Genomic DNA, 20039 nt, shown 5'->3' with positions numbered 1-20039 from the left:
AATTACTAAGGAATGTTTCGACTTGTCTATATGCTAGGAACTATTTGGGGTCTTAATATATGTCTAAGTCCCTTATAAAAATACCAAAAAATAAGGCTTTATTCTTGGATCCTTTATTTTCAGGATATGTGTCTTCATAACGACTCGTAATGACTGGGTACGAGTCGTATGCTGGACTACCCACTAGGTTGAATTTTTTGATTACATACTTTTATGACAATGGATCCTTTCAGACGACTCATAGCCACTGATTATGGGTCATAGTGAGGATTCATAGTTACTTAGCTATATCTAAAAGATCCACTAGAGTGACTACGACTCACTCATGATTACTTATCACGAATGGCTACGACTCATTACCTTCAGTCATAGTCATAACAGTGAATCAGGCCATTAAGGGAAATATTCCATAACTTCTTTCCATAGCATCAGATTAAGATGAGGCTTAAAGCATTTGAAAGCTAACATCGTGTCCTATCTTGTAAGAGGTCTTGATCTTGAAATATTTGAGGTATTAAAAAAATTGGGCCTAAATCAATGAATCAAAAGAGGTATACAAAAATGTTAAGTAAAGCAGGTCTTGCAGAGTTGTCATTCATCTCCTTATAGAGGCCATCATCATGGTTAGCGCACAACTCACAAAATAGTGTAGTCTTATTTCTTTTGGCCAACATTATTTAAGGATATGACCAGATGTTCCAAAGAGTGTGACTAGTGTCAGTGCATAGATTCTATTTTGAAGAGGCATGAGATGCCTTTGAATAACATTATGAAAGAAGATATCTTTGATGTGTGAGGAATACACTTCAAGGGATCATTTCCTTCTTTCTATCAAAAAAAATACATTCAAGATGTAGTAGATTAAGTTTTTAACTAGGTGGAAGGAAAAATGTGCCCCACTAATGACTCTAAGGAGGTGGTTAAGTTCGTTAAGAAGTAGATATTCACAACGTTTGGAACCTCAAGAGCTATTATTAATGATGGTGGCACACACTTCATGAATAATAAGTCTAAGAATTTGTTGTCTAAGTATGGGGTAAGACACAAGATTGCCACAACCAATCATCCCAAAACTAGTTACTAAGTTGAGGTCATAAATCATGAGGTGAAGCAGATTTTACAGAAGATAGTGAATACACAACACAATAATTGGGCACTGAAACTTGATAATGCACTGTGGTGTATTAGACAATATATAAGACTCCCAATTGGGACATCACTTTATAGGTTAGTATTACGCCAGAGAGCACACACAAGTGTATGTGGTTCTCCCAAGTAATATAGTGGCCTTAATAAAATCCAAGTATCAATCCCCTTGGGACATTTGCCAGACGACTATCCAATTCTAGTTATACTATTAAGATTAACTAAGTGCTAAAGTAACCAAGAGTATTTGCGAGTAAATAAATAAAAGTAAACTCAATAATACGGTAATGTAAATGCTCTTGGACAATGATGGGGAAAACCTAGGGTTAAGGCATTATGAACAATCATACTTGGATTTGGAACTTTGTTGGTTTAAATAATTATCTTGGTTTTTGGTTCACATAGTTGATTATATGATTATGCTCTTCTGAACCACAAATCAACTATCTAACTTAGCCTTACAACTACATCATTGAGCGAGGATGCAAGTACTAAGCTAAGCGTATTTTAATTTCTTCCCATTATTTAACAAAATAGGGAAAATTAGGTATATTCCGATCCTAAACGAAAATCATAACTCAATTAATTTGAAGAGTACAATCCTATCCCACGTTCTATCGTATCGTTCATCACTCTGGGTCGCGATAGAATTAATCACTTATAATAAGGTTCACGAATCCATAATATAGTTAAAATAGGGATACATGAACAACAAACAATGATAAAATATATAACCAACTTAAGTATAGCATAAGCAATCATGCTCTTCGCCTTAACCCAAAAGAAGGGTATTTATCCACTCATGGAAATTCAAAGAATCATAATCAATGAATCTATGTTATAATCCAAAGTAAAACTAAAGAAAAAGAGTATAAACCCTAATTGAATACCCCCTCAAGTATGTTTCGATGCCCCAAGTCATCCCAGGTGTTTCCAGAATAAGAGGAGTGTCCTATTTATACTTGGCCAAAGATGACCGAGTTGGACTAGCTAGAGTTCCACACCAATATCACATTATATAGGTAGAGTGGAATACTGATATAATGGAGGTATAATATTTTAGACAATTAAATATACAACCAATGGTGTGTCATGCCCTTATAGAGGCAACTAGGCAGCAAGGTATGCCCCTTAGTCCACAAATTCCAGATTTCGTCAAGCTTTGCTCATTGCTTTTGCCCCTTCATTCCCTTATTAGTGGTTTTGTACTCTTTAATAACAGCTTTTATACCATCAAATTATCATAATTAGAATCTTACCAAGATTCATATATCAATAAACACCACGAATTAGAGCCCATGACACACTAGAGTACTAGTTATCTCGTTTGACTTCTAATTGAACATCTTTCTTCCAAATTTCATTTAAACACACCATAAATAGAATAATTACATGTTTCAACACTTAATTACCATTTGTACAAATAGTAACTCATTACACACAAGAGAAGTCCTCAAAACCAAGCTAAATAAGCGTAGATAACAACACTTAGGTGCATAAATCCACTTAAAATAATCACCCCACACTTAAAGGCATGTTATTCCTCAAAAAAATCTTCACTTAAGCACCATATAAGAAACAATCTACATTACTACTACAATAATAGAGAACCTAAATCTATCACTACAATGACTACCCACATTGCAAGTACTACAACAGGTATGTCATATACAATTGAAAGCTCATGAACACGACTTTTAAACATCCTAGACTCAAGTATTGACTCAACCAAGTTAGAAAACACATGTGTATTACTCAATCACAGAGATCACACTAAATCACCTAACTATCATCAACCATGTTCCCTCACCACAATAAAGTAACACATATACTCACATAAATCACCTAACTAGAATAACTGATATTGTTGTAGAGCCAAATTTCACTTGACCATGGTCTTGTTTGTCCAGAGACTAATCTTAAGAATCCTTTAGAATAAGAGATACCTTATTTACATTAAAAATTAGACCAAATTCCCCTATTAGCTCCTTCTAGTATCTTTATGCCCATATTTATCGTAGTTTCTCAATTTATAGTGCTATCATCATGTTAATTATTTATTTTTGGGACTGAGGCCATGGTTGCAATAAAAATTGGACACCAGGTTAATATAATATACTTGAAAGGATGTGTTTGTAGTTTTTAGACTCTTCGAAGTTTACAATTGTATTGTTTGGTTAGTAGAGATAGCATACATACTCGTAGTCGCATTTATGTTTATTTACTAGTATGATTCCAAAAAAACCGGGATTTTATTCTAGTTTCCTAAAAATGAAATTATTCCCACTTTTCATAACACTAAAATGATCCATTTACAATTAAAGTCGTACCACTTTTTTTAATGATTTGTGAGATTACAAAACTAAACACAATACTTTGAAAATTAGACCAAGGATGATTTCAATCCATTATTAATCCGGTCATTCTTCGATTACTTAATTCACTATGGTTGAGGGGGATTCTGATCCTTTTTATATTATTATACCATTTTAGTCTTGGGTTTGATCTAACGAATTATACTTATTTAACCATGGTTCAAGTTTGAGCAATTATTTCACTCTTATTTCTTCAGGCACTAGTTGGAAAAGATTGGTTATGATGGTTATCAAAAGTTCTAGGTTGGTACCAGGAAGTCTATTTAGGTATCCCGACCCCTTTACTGATGAGTCATCATAACAGAGAATGTTAGCCACCATATGTCCTACCTTTTTGTGCTATAGAGCTTGAGGAGATATATATACTTTGTAAAATCTAGCACTTAGTTGGTTGATAGTACGCGATTATCATTCCATTCATTAATTATTATACATTGCCTGCAACCAGTATAATTGTTTGGCACCTATATCTATCGGTCTTATGGAAAAGTAGATTAGTAAATGATATGGTTGTTGTTTGGTAAATGATTTCTTAAACCTTCTTAGCGTATAGGGCCTTATTACGTCATTATTTTTTGGGGCTAATCACTTACATATTTTCTAACTATTATTGTATAATTCATGGTTGGTTAGTTACAAAAGGGTACCCGAGGTTGTAGGTATGCTTCTAAGTTCCGTTATTCTTTACTATTTAAAGAATTGATTATCATTAGACTATCTCATGCCTATAAACATTTCAGTTATAGACCCTGATTATGCTAGTTTTAGATCCCTTATTGCATATGACACTAGTGATGTGAGATTAGCTCCCTATAAGTAGGATCTTTGTACTTGGTTTCCATATAGCGTGGTTATATATATATATATATTTTTTGGCTACTATTTGTTTACCACTCCCTTTCTTCCCACTGTAATTATATATTTTGTAACTCTTTCTTTATTATACTATCATATATGGATTAGTTACTTATGAATGTGTGCTTTGTTCCCTGATTAATTGTTGTACCTGATAGTTTACCTTTACTTTTCCATTAGAACGTTTATGTTTTATTGCCTGAATAGTTACCAATAGTTATATTTCTTTTTTATATATTATTTATACTTGTAATATCTTTTGAGCTTGGTCGATTCCTAATGAGTACCTCGTGTTTGTTATTTATACTATACTTCTACCGCCTGTAGGTCATAGTACAAGTTATCACTATTTGTGTGCATTATGCAGAGAAACCATGGATCAGAGATTTGATGTGAGATGTTGACGTTTACAGTTGGTCCTTCTCCCCCTTTTACTGTTAGACTAATCTCTATTTATGTATTTTAGAAATAGCTTTATGTATATTAACTTTGTATTCTTCTTTGTACTCCTGTTGTTGTAGGAAAAGTTCTTGTACTGGCCTCACCAGGTTTTGGGGGATGTATTTATTTCATTCTAATAAATTATTCCCAAATTGTCTTGATTTTCGCTTTTCTTATTAGTTCTTTATTAGTTGTTCTGGACTACAGGTCATCTTACCTACTCATGGATTATGATAGGTGCCTACATGACCCGAGAAATTAGATTGTGGTAAATTGGTATCAGATTATAGGCTCATGGTGTTGTTGGTACAGGAGCTAAGTTCCTAGTAGAGTCATGCGGATTGGTACGGAGACATCTTTATCCAATCTTTGGGAGGCTATGAGGTATTCTTAGGAAATTTTATTCTTTGATTCTTTGTTGTGTGTTCCTACTTCTATGAACCTCATAAGTACTTTATAACTCTATATTCCCATATGGAAATCATGAAGTTAATGACAAATGCGGATGGGACTTTTTTGTGTGTTACTATAGTTTTGGCTCAGCATTGGGCTAGGGAGTTAGAGATAAATATTGGGGATCTTCAATATCAGCTAGAGCCCAAGCTCCGACATATTTTGTGACTACCTCAGGTTCTTAATATACCATCTTGGGGATCTCGAGTCTTTTCATGGATACTTTGCAGTTAGTGGTGGTGCCTAGTACATCGAGTGTTTCTCATGCCAAAGTTAGGTTTGTTGTTGTTCACTAGGGATCTTTATCAATTTCAGAGTAAGAGATTGGGTTCCTTAAGTATTAATTAGAGTCAATAAAGACAACCTAATAATCTCCATTACTTTTATTTCATCAATTATCTTTTTATAAGAATTAGATTTTATTATCAATTGGAAAATTTAACCATGATCACTAAGCATCAGGCATTCATAAATCCCTTTTAGAACCCTAATACCTATATGTTGTCTTTGATCCATTAATAGTAGATTGTAAAGATGCTTGTCTTCTCCTATCACAACAATAAGTAATAACTTGTGCTTTTAAATTATGTAAAAAATGCTTATAATTAGAAGGAAAATATTAATCAAATGAAAATGATGGATGATAATTATTATCCCTGGTTGTGATTTATGTGGTACAATTGTAATTTGGAGATTCAAAGTCCTAAACATTGATCGTGACTTTGAACATAGAAGCTATAAGTTTTTCCCAAAAAAATTATATATAGTGAAGTTAAATAAAAGTGCAATAAATAACAAAAATTAAAAACTTAAAATATTTAGAAGGAATATAAAGATATTACAGTCAAATAATAAATTTGTTAACTCTTGAAATTTCAATTGTGCCACATAATTTGGAACACAAATATTATTTCACATACCCAACTAGCATTGACTTAATTTATTTTAGTCAAATAGTTTATTGATAACCACTAAAATGGTGTTGGAAATTAATTAAAGGGTGGTTATACAACAAGTTTCAATAAAAGCAAAACAATATTTGATATCTTGAATTACATCCTCTCTACTACTTCAAAATTTATTTGTTTCTTCCTAGCTCTCCATATTGACTTGATGGAAGCATATAATTCTGTGATTTCTCTCCCTTAAACTCTTGAACAATGAAATCCAAAACTCATTCATAGTCACACTGTTCAAACGCTGGATCAGATTCTCTTCATGCTACTGCTGAATATTTTCAACACATCCTTGAAAAGATTAGCAATAGTAGTAAATTTGACCCTGAAAAGATCAAATATTTAAAGAAAAATGTTAAAATTGATGCTAGTGAGGTAGACGATCTTCTTGAGCTAAAACTTCATCAAATCATTTATCAAAGAATTAAGATGGACATTTGGAATTTTCCAACACCTGGATTTGCTACCAATTGTTGAAAATATGAATATAATTACAAAAGAAGTGTTCAAGTTTAAATTGTAAAGTTGCAAATAGTTAGTAACTTTGATCTAATTATGAGTTATTAAATGGTAAGATGAATAAAATTCTAAATTGCAAGGCATGTTCCTAAAGGGCTCAATGAATTCTTAAGTGGAATGATGTTGATCAAGTACTTGAATTATCCCTAGATTCCTTGATTGGAACTTGTTCTATAGGCTGATGTTATCCAAGTTGGATGATCAAATCTTGCAAAAAATTGAGGATGAATTGGAGATTTTATTTCAAATATTGAGAGGATAACCGCGGGATCTGGATATTGTATGTGATACACCACCTTTCTCATAGTTCAAACTCATCTATAGAACATCAAAGATCTTGCTTCAAAGATGAATATATTTTATTCTATGAGAAATTTTTAAGATTTAAACTTTTATCCCATAGGAAATCGAATAACCTTTCCATCAATACAAAATTCACCCAAATCCGACACTCGAGCGAAGAGTTAGAGCAATTTTAGTGAGACAGTGTACCACCTGGTACTTTAGCGCATCACAGATCAAGCCAAAATGGCAATTTTAAAAATCTAATAATCCTCCACGATTCCACCGTATTACGATGGCTTTCCAGTTTGCAACCAAGGTGGCAATCCGATTTCCACCGCGTCTCGCTAAGGTTCAGTTTCCCAATTATCCAATTTCCAGTAAGCTGGCGCGATTATGGCGCATCGCACCATCATGTAAAATCAAGATTTTTCCAGTTCCAAATTTTAATTTCAAGGGTAAGAGGGTCATTTTTCTACCCCTATATATACTCTTTAATATGAGATTTCTCATTATTTCCCCTAAATATACTAGTTTTCTATCAATTTTCTTCAAGAAAAACCATTAGGGTTCATAGTTCAACACCCAAGCAATCAAGATTCCTCCATAAATCTTCCGAGAATCATATAACACAGTATGCAGATGTTGATTCTTGGGTTCCTTCCACCCAAGAAGTTCAAGAGTCCTTTTCTAAATTCAGAGATCTTATATTTAGGAGTTTTCATGATTCATGTGAATTGAAATTGAAGTTCTTCTTATTATTGAGTTTTAATTGATGATTCAGACTACCAATTTCAAGAGTTTATTCTAGTATGTGATGAATTGTATGATGTTCATGATAAACCCTCTTCAGGTTGCATGATATTAATGTGTTCATAATGATTAAGCATAGAATCTATGGTATAACCAAATCATGTTCCCCATATGTTTGATAGAATGCTTAAGTAAAGAGAATAGTGCCCTCTCTAGTATGTTAAGCATGAAATCCCTAATTATGTGATAACTAGTGCATGCGAAGCATTTGTTGAAATTCCTTAGTGAATGTATTATGATAAGTTGCGTGCATTCTTATCCATGTGTATTCCTTATTGAACAACTATGAGGTATTAGTATGCATTCCCTATACATTCATATGTTTATGACATTCAAGTGATTGATGAGATATCGTATTGATTGTGTTATAAATTAACGTCCATTATCATGATACTCAAGTGTGGTCCTGTCTTATTTATTTATGCTATTGGGTCCTGGGGTATTTATACCCAAAAATTTAGCTGTGTGTCTAGAGCTGAGCCAATCTAAAGATAATTTCAGTTGTGCTATGATAGGTAGAATTAAGCCGGTACAAAACTTAAGAAAATTCAGTAATCTTAGTACTAGTTCAATTCAGTCTCAGCATAAGTCTAATCCAACTCAGTATTTAGTTCCGATTCAATAGTATTCAGTAGTATCCAGTATTCAGTTTATACTTTTGTGAAACTTATTAAGCTAACAAGAATTCAGCAGCATTATGTTAGATAATAGAACCAAGTAAATTTAATCAGCTCAGTCAAGCAAGATGACCAGTAAGACATTTAGCTCAGTCTAGAATAGTCTAGGAATTAGTTCAGTGTCTATTCAGTTTGGAGAAGGATTCAGCACCGAGAGAGGGCAGGGATGATGGTTTCCTCGTTATTTTGGGTAGAATCTTTAATAGTAAACCCTGCACTCCAGAACTGCATAGCCAGAACAGGATGAGGAGTCACCCATCATATTATGCTTGACTACCTCCCCGGAGTCACCCGTTATATTAGGCTTGCTTCAACCAGGTCTCACCTATTATATTAGGCATGGCATCCTGGGTTCAGAGAGAAGTGTCTTTAAATCATGGTTTTTACTCTAATAAACTTTAGGCATATTTTTAGTAAGAGTTAATACCCATAAGACTAGAATTCTAATTTCACTCCTTGAGGATTCGAGCTCAATAAAAGTGGAGATATTGAAAACGATCGTCCACTACCAAATTGCATGGTGTAGGTGAGCATTATCCACTATCTCGATACGACTCTTTTTGAGTCTAATCATACCATAGATGGAAAATGACCTAGAATACATTATTTGTCATACAACTTAGGCTCATAAGTAATTAGCGCATGATACGACTAGTATTCTTGAGTTGTGTGATTCCTAGAGAGTTCAAAACGCAAGGTTTTTCAACTCATCAATTGTTTGTGGTTACATTTGTGTTGTAGTGTGATTTTGTTCAACAAAAAGTTCTAATTCATAACCCACCACTTAATTTCATGGTTTATTTAGGTTGTACATTATGGGTTTAACTCCTAGTTAACTGTGAATGTACATAGGTTTAGAATACTAGTTTGATTTTTTTGACATAACCCTAATCTTGTTGGGTTTATATTGAGACCGACCGTCTTGCATAAAATAATGGTGTAAGTTGGGGTTATAGGTTAGACCCAAAAGAAGCTAGAAGGGGCATGTCGGTTAGATGACTACCTCCCACAGTCTCAGTTTCAGATTCGGTCTCAGGAATAGAATTCAGTTAAGAAGTCACCCATTATACTAGGCTTGACCATCTCTTAGAGATCACCCGTTATATATTCTTGATCTTAGATTCATAAAATCATAGTCATTATTAGTAGACTCAGAGGTCACCCATTATATAGGCTTGATCTCAGATTCAGTTTATCAAGTATCAGGAATCATTACCAGTAAACTCAAAGGTCACCCATTATATAGGATTAATCTTAGATATAATAAATCACTATCAATATTAGCAAAATTAAACATCATTCTCAGTAGACTCAGTTATTCTGTCTCGCAGTTTAGTAACCTCAGACATCAGTACTAGTAGACTCAGTTATCAGTAAGTCAATATTCAAAAACCAGTATGTAGAGTTTGTATTCAGTGTTACTGCGATTCCAGTTTTGGTTTGTGCATTCATGAATATGTCCTTATTCAGTACTCTCATGTTATTCATTTAAGTTATGTTCATGCATAATCCTTTGCATTTAACCTTACCTCATCTATCATACTAGTAAATTTAAAGTACTGATGAATACTTTTCTCTTGCGCTATGGAGTCTTACACCATAGGTTTCGAAGCGTGATATCCAGAGCACTCTTAGTAGTCCAGACTCAGTCAGCAGCAGTAGACATAGCAATGAATCCTCTTCATTTTAGGATGATCCCTTATTTTATTATGGAATTAGACTTAGTTTATTTTTAGTAGACGGAGTTAGTTGGGGATATGTCCCATCAACTCCACAGTTCAGACAAGTTTAGAGGCTTTTCGAATAGATGTATTAGTATTCAATTTTTAGTATTGAGTATTTTTAGATATTTGAACTTCATGTTAAGTTTCTTCTAGTTTTATGCATTTATTTCATATATTATGTAGTGCTCAGGTACAAATATCAGAAAAGGGTTAGCTTATGTTCCTTCGGGATCATGCTCACCATGTGGCATTCTGATTGTAGAAAATCTGGGCGTTACAAACTTCGTATCAAAGCCTAAGGATCAATAGTGCCCTAAGAAGTTTGAAAAGCTGCATCTAGTAGTGTTTTGTGCATGGGTGTGTTGCGTTTCATATTTAAGTATAGGAGGCTATAAGATATTTTTAGGAATAGTTTCCTTTCTTTCAGTGTTCATGTCATGCTAGTATGTATAAGTTCCAGTTAATTCTCAGTCTGATCCATTCTCTCTTTTATTTACAGAGTATGCCTCCTCGCAGAGATAATGCCCATAGTGTTGATAACTAGCCACCTCAGCCAATAGATCCTGAGAATGAGAATGTGTCATATGCAAAGTTTCAAGCAGTTTTTTAGGCACTAGCCCAAGCTGTGACGACTAATGTTCAGGGCAACCGTCAGGATGCAGTCCCACCGCAATAAGCTGGGGGTTCATCTGCAGCCAGAATCAGAGATTTCATAAGAATGAACCCACCAGAATTCTTTGGGTAAGTAGCAGAGGAGGACCCACAAATTTATCTTGAGGAGGTGAAGAAGATCACCCAAATTATGCATGTTTTTAAGGAGGAGAGTGTAGAGTTAGCATCCTATAGGCTAAAGGATATTGCTTATGATTGGGTAGTGATGTGGAAGAAGAGTAGAGGGGAGGATGTAGCTCCCTTGACTTGGCAGGAGTTTTAGGATGCCTTTTTAGATAAGTTTTTCCCACTATAGATGAGAGAAGCTAAGGTAGAAGAGTTTATAAATCTAAGCCAAGACTCCATTAAAGTAAGGGAGTATTGTCTTAAGTTCAATCAGTTAGCTAAGTATGCTCCTAATTTGATAACTAACCCTAGAGCGAGTATGAGTAAGTTTGAGACCGGTGTATCCAGGTTAGTGTTGAAAGAGTGTAGGACTGCTATGCTCAATAGAGATATAGACATTACTTGACTAATGATGCATGCACAGTAGATTGAGGCCAAGAAGATAAAAAAAAGAGTGAGTAAGAAAGCTAGAAAAGGTAGTCATAGTTTCTCTCAGGTAGGGTCACAGGGTGGTAACCGTTCTCAGCATAGTCAAAAGTTTTTAGTTCCAGCTCCATCCTCATTTAGTGTAACCGCACCAAAGTTTGGGGATGTTAGTCCTGATGGGGTGCCAGGCTCCAAAATCTAGGGTAGTACCAGCAGTGTTCGTACCTACCTGCTTTGTGGAGAGTGTGGTAAGAATCATCTTGGTGTGTAATATCAAATAGTCAGGTATGTTTTGGATGTGGTAAGCCAAGCCATAGAATGTAGGAGTATAGAGCGCTAGCTCAGAAGGGTAGATATTCACATCAGTAGGGCGCTGCTCGTAGTACCAACAATGGTCAACGTCAAAATCGAATCTATGCACTTCAAACTCACCATGCTCAGGAAAGGTTCCCTGATATAGATTCGAGTATGATATGAGTCCTTTATCTCTATGATACATATCCTTAAATCCATTTCTCCCATTTTGAGCTTAAATTTTTATAATAAGTTAGTTAGTAGAGCCAGCAAGTTAGTTTAGCAGTCCAACAGTCATATTCGCATAGTTTGTTAGTTCAGTTCTTCACCTGATCATGCTATCAGCAATCTCCAGAATATAATTTTTCCAAGGTAGAGTATCCTAGTAGTTGCGAGTATAAGTTCATATCATGAGTCATGCATTAGTTTCAGATCTCAGAGATCAATCATGACCCCGTTCGTAAGTACCTGGTGCACAGCCCCAGTATTTTAGTAAAGTGTTCTAGTAGGGATATAATGTCCCAAGGGGGAGATACCCCATAATATCCAAATGCTTTCATATTCTTAAACTTATTTAGTTGCATGTTCAGACTTTTCTTACGAATTTAGCACCAGTTATCATTGCATACTCAAACATTCATTCAAGAATCAGATATATATCCATTCATTAGATATGCATGTTCAGTAGAAAGGGTTCAGTTCTTTAGTGTATACAGTTATGCATTCATGAGAAAAACTCAGCCACGAATCCATCCATCATATATGCATATCCATTAGGAGAATTCATCTTATAAGTAGCTTCAGTCATGTATTCCATGCATCAGATATGCATGTTCAGTATGAAATCCCAATATATCAGTAGCTCCAGTCATATAGTCATGTTTCTCATGCTCATGTCTAGTAAGTAAGCTTATCCTGCTAGTATTCTCAGCTTAATCATTCTTATTCGAGGACGAATATTCGCAAGGGGGAGATATAGTAATACCTCACACTTCTCTAAGTTTAAATTCGTCTCTAGAACATCAAAGATCTTGCTTCAAAGATGAATATATTTTATTCCATGTGAAATTTTTAAGATTTTATCTTTTATCTCATGGAAAATCGAATAAGCATTCCATCGATACTAAATTCTTCCAAATTTGACACTTGAACAAAGAGTTAGAGCCATTTTAGTGAGATAGTGTACCACCTGGTACTTTAGTGCATCACGGAGCAAGCCAAAATTGAAATTGTCAAAATCCAATAATCCTTCGCAATTCCACCGCGTCGCGGTGGCTTTCCAGTTTGCAATCAAGGTGGCAACGTAATTTCCATCACATCGTGCCAAGGCTCAATTTCCCAATTGTCCAATTTACAGTAAGCTAGAGCGATTATGGTTCGTCACACCAATATATAAAATCGGGATTTATCCAGCACCGGATTTTAATTCCAAGCGCAAGACAGTTATTTTGCTACCCCTATATATACTCTTTAACACGAGACTTCTCATTATTTCACCTAAACATACTAGTTTCTCTAAATTTCCTTCAAGAACAACTATTAGGGTTAATAGCTCAAGACCCAAGTCATCAAGATTCCTCTATAAATCTTCCTAAAATCTTATAACAAGGTATGCAGATGTTGATTCTTGGGTTCTTTCCACCCAAAACGTTCAAGAGTCTTTTTCTAATTTCAAAGATCTTATATTTATGTGTTTTCATGATTCATGTGAATTGAAATTGAAGTTCATTTTATTATTGAATTTTAATTGATGATTTAGACTACTAATTTCAAGAGTTGATTCTAGTATGTGATGAATTGTATGATGTTCATGATAAACCCTCTTCAGGTTGCATGATATTAATGTGTTCATAATGATTAAGCATAGAATCTGTGGTATAACCAAAGCATGCTCCCCATATGTTTGATAGAATGCTTAAGTAAAGAGAATAGTTCCCTTTCTAGTATGTTAAGCATGAAATCCCTAATTATCTAATAACTAGTGCATGCTAAGCATTTGTTGAAATTCCTTAGTGAATGTATTATGATAAGTTACATGCATTCTTATCCATGTGTATTACTTATTGAACAACTATGAGGTATTAGTATGCATTCCCTATACATTTACGTGTTTATATCATTCAAGTGATTGACCAGTTATCATGTTGATTGTGTTGTGAATGAAAGTCCATTGTCATGATACTTAAGTGTAGTCCTGTCTTATTTATTTATGCTATCGAGTCCTAGGCGTATTTATACCCAAAAATTTAGCTATGTGTCTAGAGCCGAGTCAGTCTCAAGATAATTTCAGTCGTGCTATGATCAGTAGAATTTAGCCGATACAAAACTTAAGAAAATTCAGCAATCTCAGTACTAGTTCAATTCAGTTTCAGTATTAGTCTAATCCAACTCAGTATTTAGTTTCGATTCAATAGTATTCAATAGTATCCAGTATTCAGTTCAGACTTTAGTAAAACTCAGTAAGCTAACAAGAATTTAGTAGCATTCCATCAGATAATAGAAGTAAGTAAATTCAATCAGCTCAGTCAAGTAAGATGACCAGTAACAGATTCAGCTCAGTCTTGAACAGTCTAGGAATTATTTCAATATCTATTTAGTTGGGAGTAGGATTCAGCACCGAGTGAGGGCAGGGATGACGTCTTCCCCGTTATTTTAGGCTCTCTTCACTCCCGATTAGCGTAGCCAGCATAGGATGAGGAATCACCCATCACATTAGGCTTAACTACATCCCCGGAGTCACCCATTATATTAGGGTTAGCTTTAACCAGGTTTGACCCATTATATTAGGTATGGCATCTTGAGTTTAGAGAGAAATGTCTTTACCTATGGCACGGTACAGACACCCTTCCAACTAGGGTTACAGGTTAGACCCCAAAGAATATAGAAGGAGCATGTCGATTAGATGACTACCTCTCATAATCTCAGTTTTAGATTTAGTCTCAGTAATAGAATTTAGTTAAGGAGTCACCTATTATACTAGGCTTGACTACCTCTCAGAGATCACCCATTAGATAGGCTTGATCTCATATTCTGATAATCATATTCATTATCAGTAGACTCAGAGGTCACCCATTATATAAGCTTGATCTCAAATTCAGTTTATCAAGTATGAGGCATCATTACCAGTAAACTCATAGGTCAGCCGTTATATAGTCTTGATCTTAGATATAATAAATCAGTATCAGTATCAGCAAGATTGGACATCAATCTTATTAGACTTAGTTATTTTGTCTCTCAGTATTAGTAAATTCAAACACCAGTACTAGTAGAATCAATCATCAGTAAGTCAGTATCTAGAAACTAATATTTAGAGTTGGTATTCAGTGTTACTGCGATTCCAGTTTTGGTTTGTGCATACATGCATATGTCTTCATTCAGTACTCTCATGTTATTCAGCTAAGCTATGTTCATGCATAAGCCCCTGCATTTAGCCTTACCTTATCTAGCATACCAATATATTCAAAGTACTGACGCATACTTTTCTCTTTCACTATGGTGTCTTATACCATAGGTTCTGAGCGCGAGATCCAGAGTACCCTTAGCAGTCTAGACTCATTCAGCAATAGTTGATGTAGCAATGAGTCCTCGTCATTTGATGATGATCCTTATTTTACTATGGCATTGTACTCAATTTATTTTCTATATACAGAGTTAGTTCGGGACATGTCCTATCAGCTCCACAGTTCAAATAAGTTTAGAGGCTTTTCGGACTGATGTATTATTATTCAGTTTTTAGTATTGAGTATTTTTAGATATTAAAACCTTATGAAAAGTTTCTACCAGTTTTCCATATTTATTTCAGTATATTGTGTAGTGCTCAAGTATAGATATCATAAAAAGGTTAGCTTGTGGTCCTTCAGGATCATGAGCACCGTGAGGCATTCCGGTTCCAGAAAATTGGGGCGTTACATTATCACAATAGCAGACATGGGTGGCTTTGGCAAAACAACGCTTACTAGAAAAACTTATGATCATCTTCATACATGTATATCATTGACTGTCTTACTTGTTCTACAGTATCTCAAGAATTTCTAGGTAGAAAGGTATTATTAGATGCTTTGTATTGCATTACAAAGAAAAGATATAGTGTCAATGCAAAAGATTTTGATAAAATTAATGGCAATGAGTGAGCGGGCCTAGTGCAACAAAAAATAAAGGGTCGATGATACCTTGTTGTCGTTGATGATAGTAGGAGTACAGAAGTTTGGGATAGAATAAGATGAATATTTCAAAATGACAACAATAGGAGTCGAATCTTATTGACTAATAAGAAACTGACGTAGCAATGTATGCAAATACTAGTAGCCATTATGAGATGAGGCTCTTGAATTTAGAAAATAGTTGGAAGTTACTTTTTGAAAAGGTGTTTGAAGCAAAACATGATCATCATCATGAATTAGAAGAAACTGGAAAGGAAATAGTAGAAAAATAACTAGGACTACCTTTATAATTGGAAGTGATCGTGGGATATCTTTCTAAAATGTCTAGGACATTAGAAGGTTGGAAGGATGTTGCCTGAATCTTAATCCCCTCAACATGCTTTATCTCTGAGTAGTTTCCCTAAGGATTATTAGGATGCAAGTTGGATATTGATCCAATTATGGATAGTAGAAGGTTTCATAAGGACGTCTGGAAGTCATAAAAGTTTCGAGGAAGTGGCAATAGATTACTTTGAGGACCTTATCAGCAGGAACTTGATACATGCTAAAAAAGGAGATTCCATGGTGATATAAAAGCATATGGACTTCATGTGTTCTGTTTGACAAAAACTAAAATGAAAAAGCATATGCATGTAGCATGTTGTGAGAACTTTCCTTACTTTTCCAGCGCAAAAACTCTTTTTTTTCCACTTCAGTTTTAAAACCCAAAATTATTCAGTTGATTACTGTTATAAGCTATTATTTCCTATAGTAGATCTATCTATTTTTTCTCATTTGAATCTGTCATTTTCACCTAGTATAATATTTCTTGGGATATTGCCCATCTACCGTCGTGACCCTTGTTGGTATTTTTCCTGACTTCTTACCATAATTGGTTTTTCCTTTAGGTATCATAATTGGGTTTTCTTTTAAAAAAAGGAAAACATTTTCTCCATATGTGGCTAATTCTTATTCTTGTAGGAAATGGTCATAGACTTTATAAATAGAGACTCTTTTCTTCTAGTTTTGTAGCATCCACAATTTAGTCCTAGGGGTTTGAGAGTTTTTTTTGGCAGGAGACTTTTGGAGACACAAGTGTTGTAGAATCACTTATGTAAATCTCTTTTTATTCTGAGTGAATTTTATGAGGTTGTCTCTCTTGACAGTTTGTACTCTCTTTTATTTAGTAGAATGTTCACCTCCTTTTGTGGATGTAGGTCGATTAACTGAACCACGTTAAATTCTTGTGTCTCTTTTGGTATATTTCTCATTTATCTTGTTATTCATGGTCTTTCGAGGTTTACTTTGCTAGATTACGCATGACACCTGCTTACTTTGGTCCTAATAAGTGGTATCAAAGCGAGGTTAAAATCGGGTGTTCATCTTGGCAGATTCAGTTCTAATCGCGACCTATTTGATGATAATGAAGATTTTAGTTTGAAAAATTTTATCAGAGTGTTACTCTAAGTAGATTCAAGATTATTGGAGGAGATTTTGGAGATAGAGATTGAACTTGTTGAAGACTACATGAGGATAGAACTCAAGGCCAAGGGGGAGAATTGTTGGTATTTTTCCTGACTTTCTTACCACAACTAGGTTTTCCTTTTAAGAAAAGGAAAACATATTCTACATATTTGGATAATCCTTATTCTTGTAGGAAAAGGTCATGGACTATAAATAGTGACTCCTTTCTTCTAGTTTTATAGCATCCACAATGTAGTCCTAGGGGTTTGAGACTTTCATTTGGGGGGAGACTTTGTGAGATACAAGTGTTACGGTATCACTTGTGTGAACCTCTTTTAGTCTGAGTAAATTATGTTAGGTTTTCTCTTTTGATAGTTTGTAATCTCTTTTATTTAGTGGATTGCTCATCTCCTTTTGTGGATGTAGGTCGATTGACCGAACCACGTTAAATTTTTCTATCTCTTTTGGTGTATTTCTCATTTATCTTATTATTCGTGGTCGTTTGAGGTTTGCTTTGCTAGCTTACACATGATACTCGCTTATTTCGGTCCTAACATCCCTATTATACATTATTTTTTCTCACATTTCATCATTCTCAGGATATTGGCCATCTTTAATACAAATAAATGGTTTGGGTCATTTCCACTTGTGATTACAAAGTTATTTCATATGAAATTCCTGTAAGGTCAATTTCACGGCAATATTCCGCAATCATACTCAGAGCTTCGAAATTTGCAAACTATAATTTGTAGTAATCATCCTTTGCATATAACATTACCTGGGAAGATATGGATGATGAAGAACTTGAGGATATAAATTTGCAAAGGAGATGCATGTTTTCCTAGTCCTAGATGAGAAAATATTCTAAATAAGCATTTTTGTAATAGGGATGCCTCGGCTAGAGGAATTTTCTAGTCTTTGCTGCGACAGTTGTACTAATGAAGTTTTTTCCATTGAGATTTTCATTTTTCCAACATCACTTATGAGGTTGAATTTTAACAGTTTGTGTTTTTCTGAGAAGACATATCATAAACTATTATGATGTTGCCAAATCTTGAAGGATGATGCTTAAATCATATCAAGCCAATGAATATATATGGGTTTTGAATGATAAAGGAAGATTGAAAACCTTTAAGTTGGTGTTGCTGAGCAGCCTAAATCTTAAGTGCTGGAAAGCTAGAAGTGATAACTTTCTGAATATAAAACGCCCAGTTCTGTAGAATTGTGCTAACCTGCAAGAAATTCTAACAGATTTTGCTGAAACTAGTACTTTGGAATTAACTGGGTTACATGATTGGCCACACCATGTGCTAAGCTTTCGGCAAAAAAGATTGAACAAGAACAAAAGGAAGAGATAAATGATTCCCTTAAGATATAATCCATAACAGTCACAGTAAGTCCTAAATCTCTCTAAAAAGTTCTTCCATTCTTTATCAAATCTTACCTTTTCGAATTAAGATGATGACTTCTACTTTTTATCTTGCATATTCATTAAACTGTGTTGACTAATTCTTCAAGAATCAAGCATACGAAAAATCTTTTCTTTATGGTTTTGTTCTTTAGTCCTAGTGGAATTAAGTTTTACTTTGTGTAACACCCCGATTTTCTAAACCGGAGTTCTACACAGTGCTTATGATCCTGAAGGACCACAAGCTAACCCATTACTGATATATGTACCTGTATACTGCAATATATGATGTAATAATATGGGAAACATGAACAATAGGCCATGAAGTTCAACTGAATAAAACATCTGACAAATCATAACATTCGTATGGGGTAACGAATACCCAAAACAACTGAAATTTGAATCAAATCTGAACTAAATCTGAAAGCCTCTAAATACTGTCTGAATAAGGAGTTGAAGGAACATGTCTCTAACTAAGTCCCTCCAGCAAAACTGAACTGAAATAATAAATGAAATAAAATAATATCATCCTCGAATGGATGATGACTCACTGGAACTCTGCGACTAGAATGCTACTGCTACTGCTGATCTAGAGCTCGTATCTGTGAACCTATGGTGTAACGTGAAAAAAATCACCATAGCGCAAATTCTTCAGTATAACTGGGAGTACTGAGTATACGAGTGAGATAGGCTAAATGAAAAAAAAGGTTTACATACATAAACGATGCTAACTGATTGACTGATATAAACGTAAGAGTGCAAACATGCATACATAATAACTGGAATCATGAATACGTGATAATTAGATTTGTAAGCTAATACATGGTTTCCTGATATCTAACATGAATAACATTGGAATCATGATAACATAGGTGGTTGTGTCTGACAGTCCTAAATCTGATGGAACTACCTGAATGTTGTACTGTAATTGAATTAACTGTATCTGACAGTCCTATAATACTGAAATCTTAAGATTATTTGAGTTTTTTTATTGAGACTGAGACTGAAATTAAGTGAGGTAGCTGTTTGACCAACATGCCCCAATAACACATAGCTAAGTTGGGGTCCAATCTCTGCCCTGACTGGAAGAGTGTTAATACCGCACTACTGGTAAGGACAGCTGTGAGTGGCCCTTAGCTGGTAGGTACCTAAAATGAGAATAGTGGGAACCCTAAACTGATAGATTAAGCCACCTCATCAACCTTAATCTGACAGGTTAAGATATCTCAACCTACGCTGGCTACATAGTTCTGGAACATAAGGATGATTACTAAGAATCACACCCTAAAC

General features: G+C 34.6%; 1 pseudogene; it reads left to right on the top strand.

Moving 5' to 3' along the window:
- Window positions 1-6852: 6852 nt before the first annotated feature.
- On the top strand, window positions 6853-18383 carry LOC107841505 (annotated as a pseudogene).
- Window positions 18384-20039: the final 1656 nt, after the last annotated feature.

Source organism: Capsicum annuum, chromosome 9 (genome assembly GCF_002878395.1).
Source record: "Capsicum annuum cultivar UCD-10X-F1 chromosome 9, UCD10Xv1.1, whole genome shotgun sequence".
NCBI classification, from domain to species: domain Eukaryota; kingdom Viridiplantae; phylum Streptophyta; class Magnoliopsida; order Solanales; family Solanaceae; genus Capsicum; species Capsicum annuum.
Note: the sequence above shows the minus strand (reverse complement) of the source record. Positions and strands in the feature narration are given on the sequence as shown.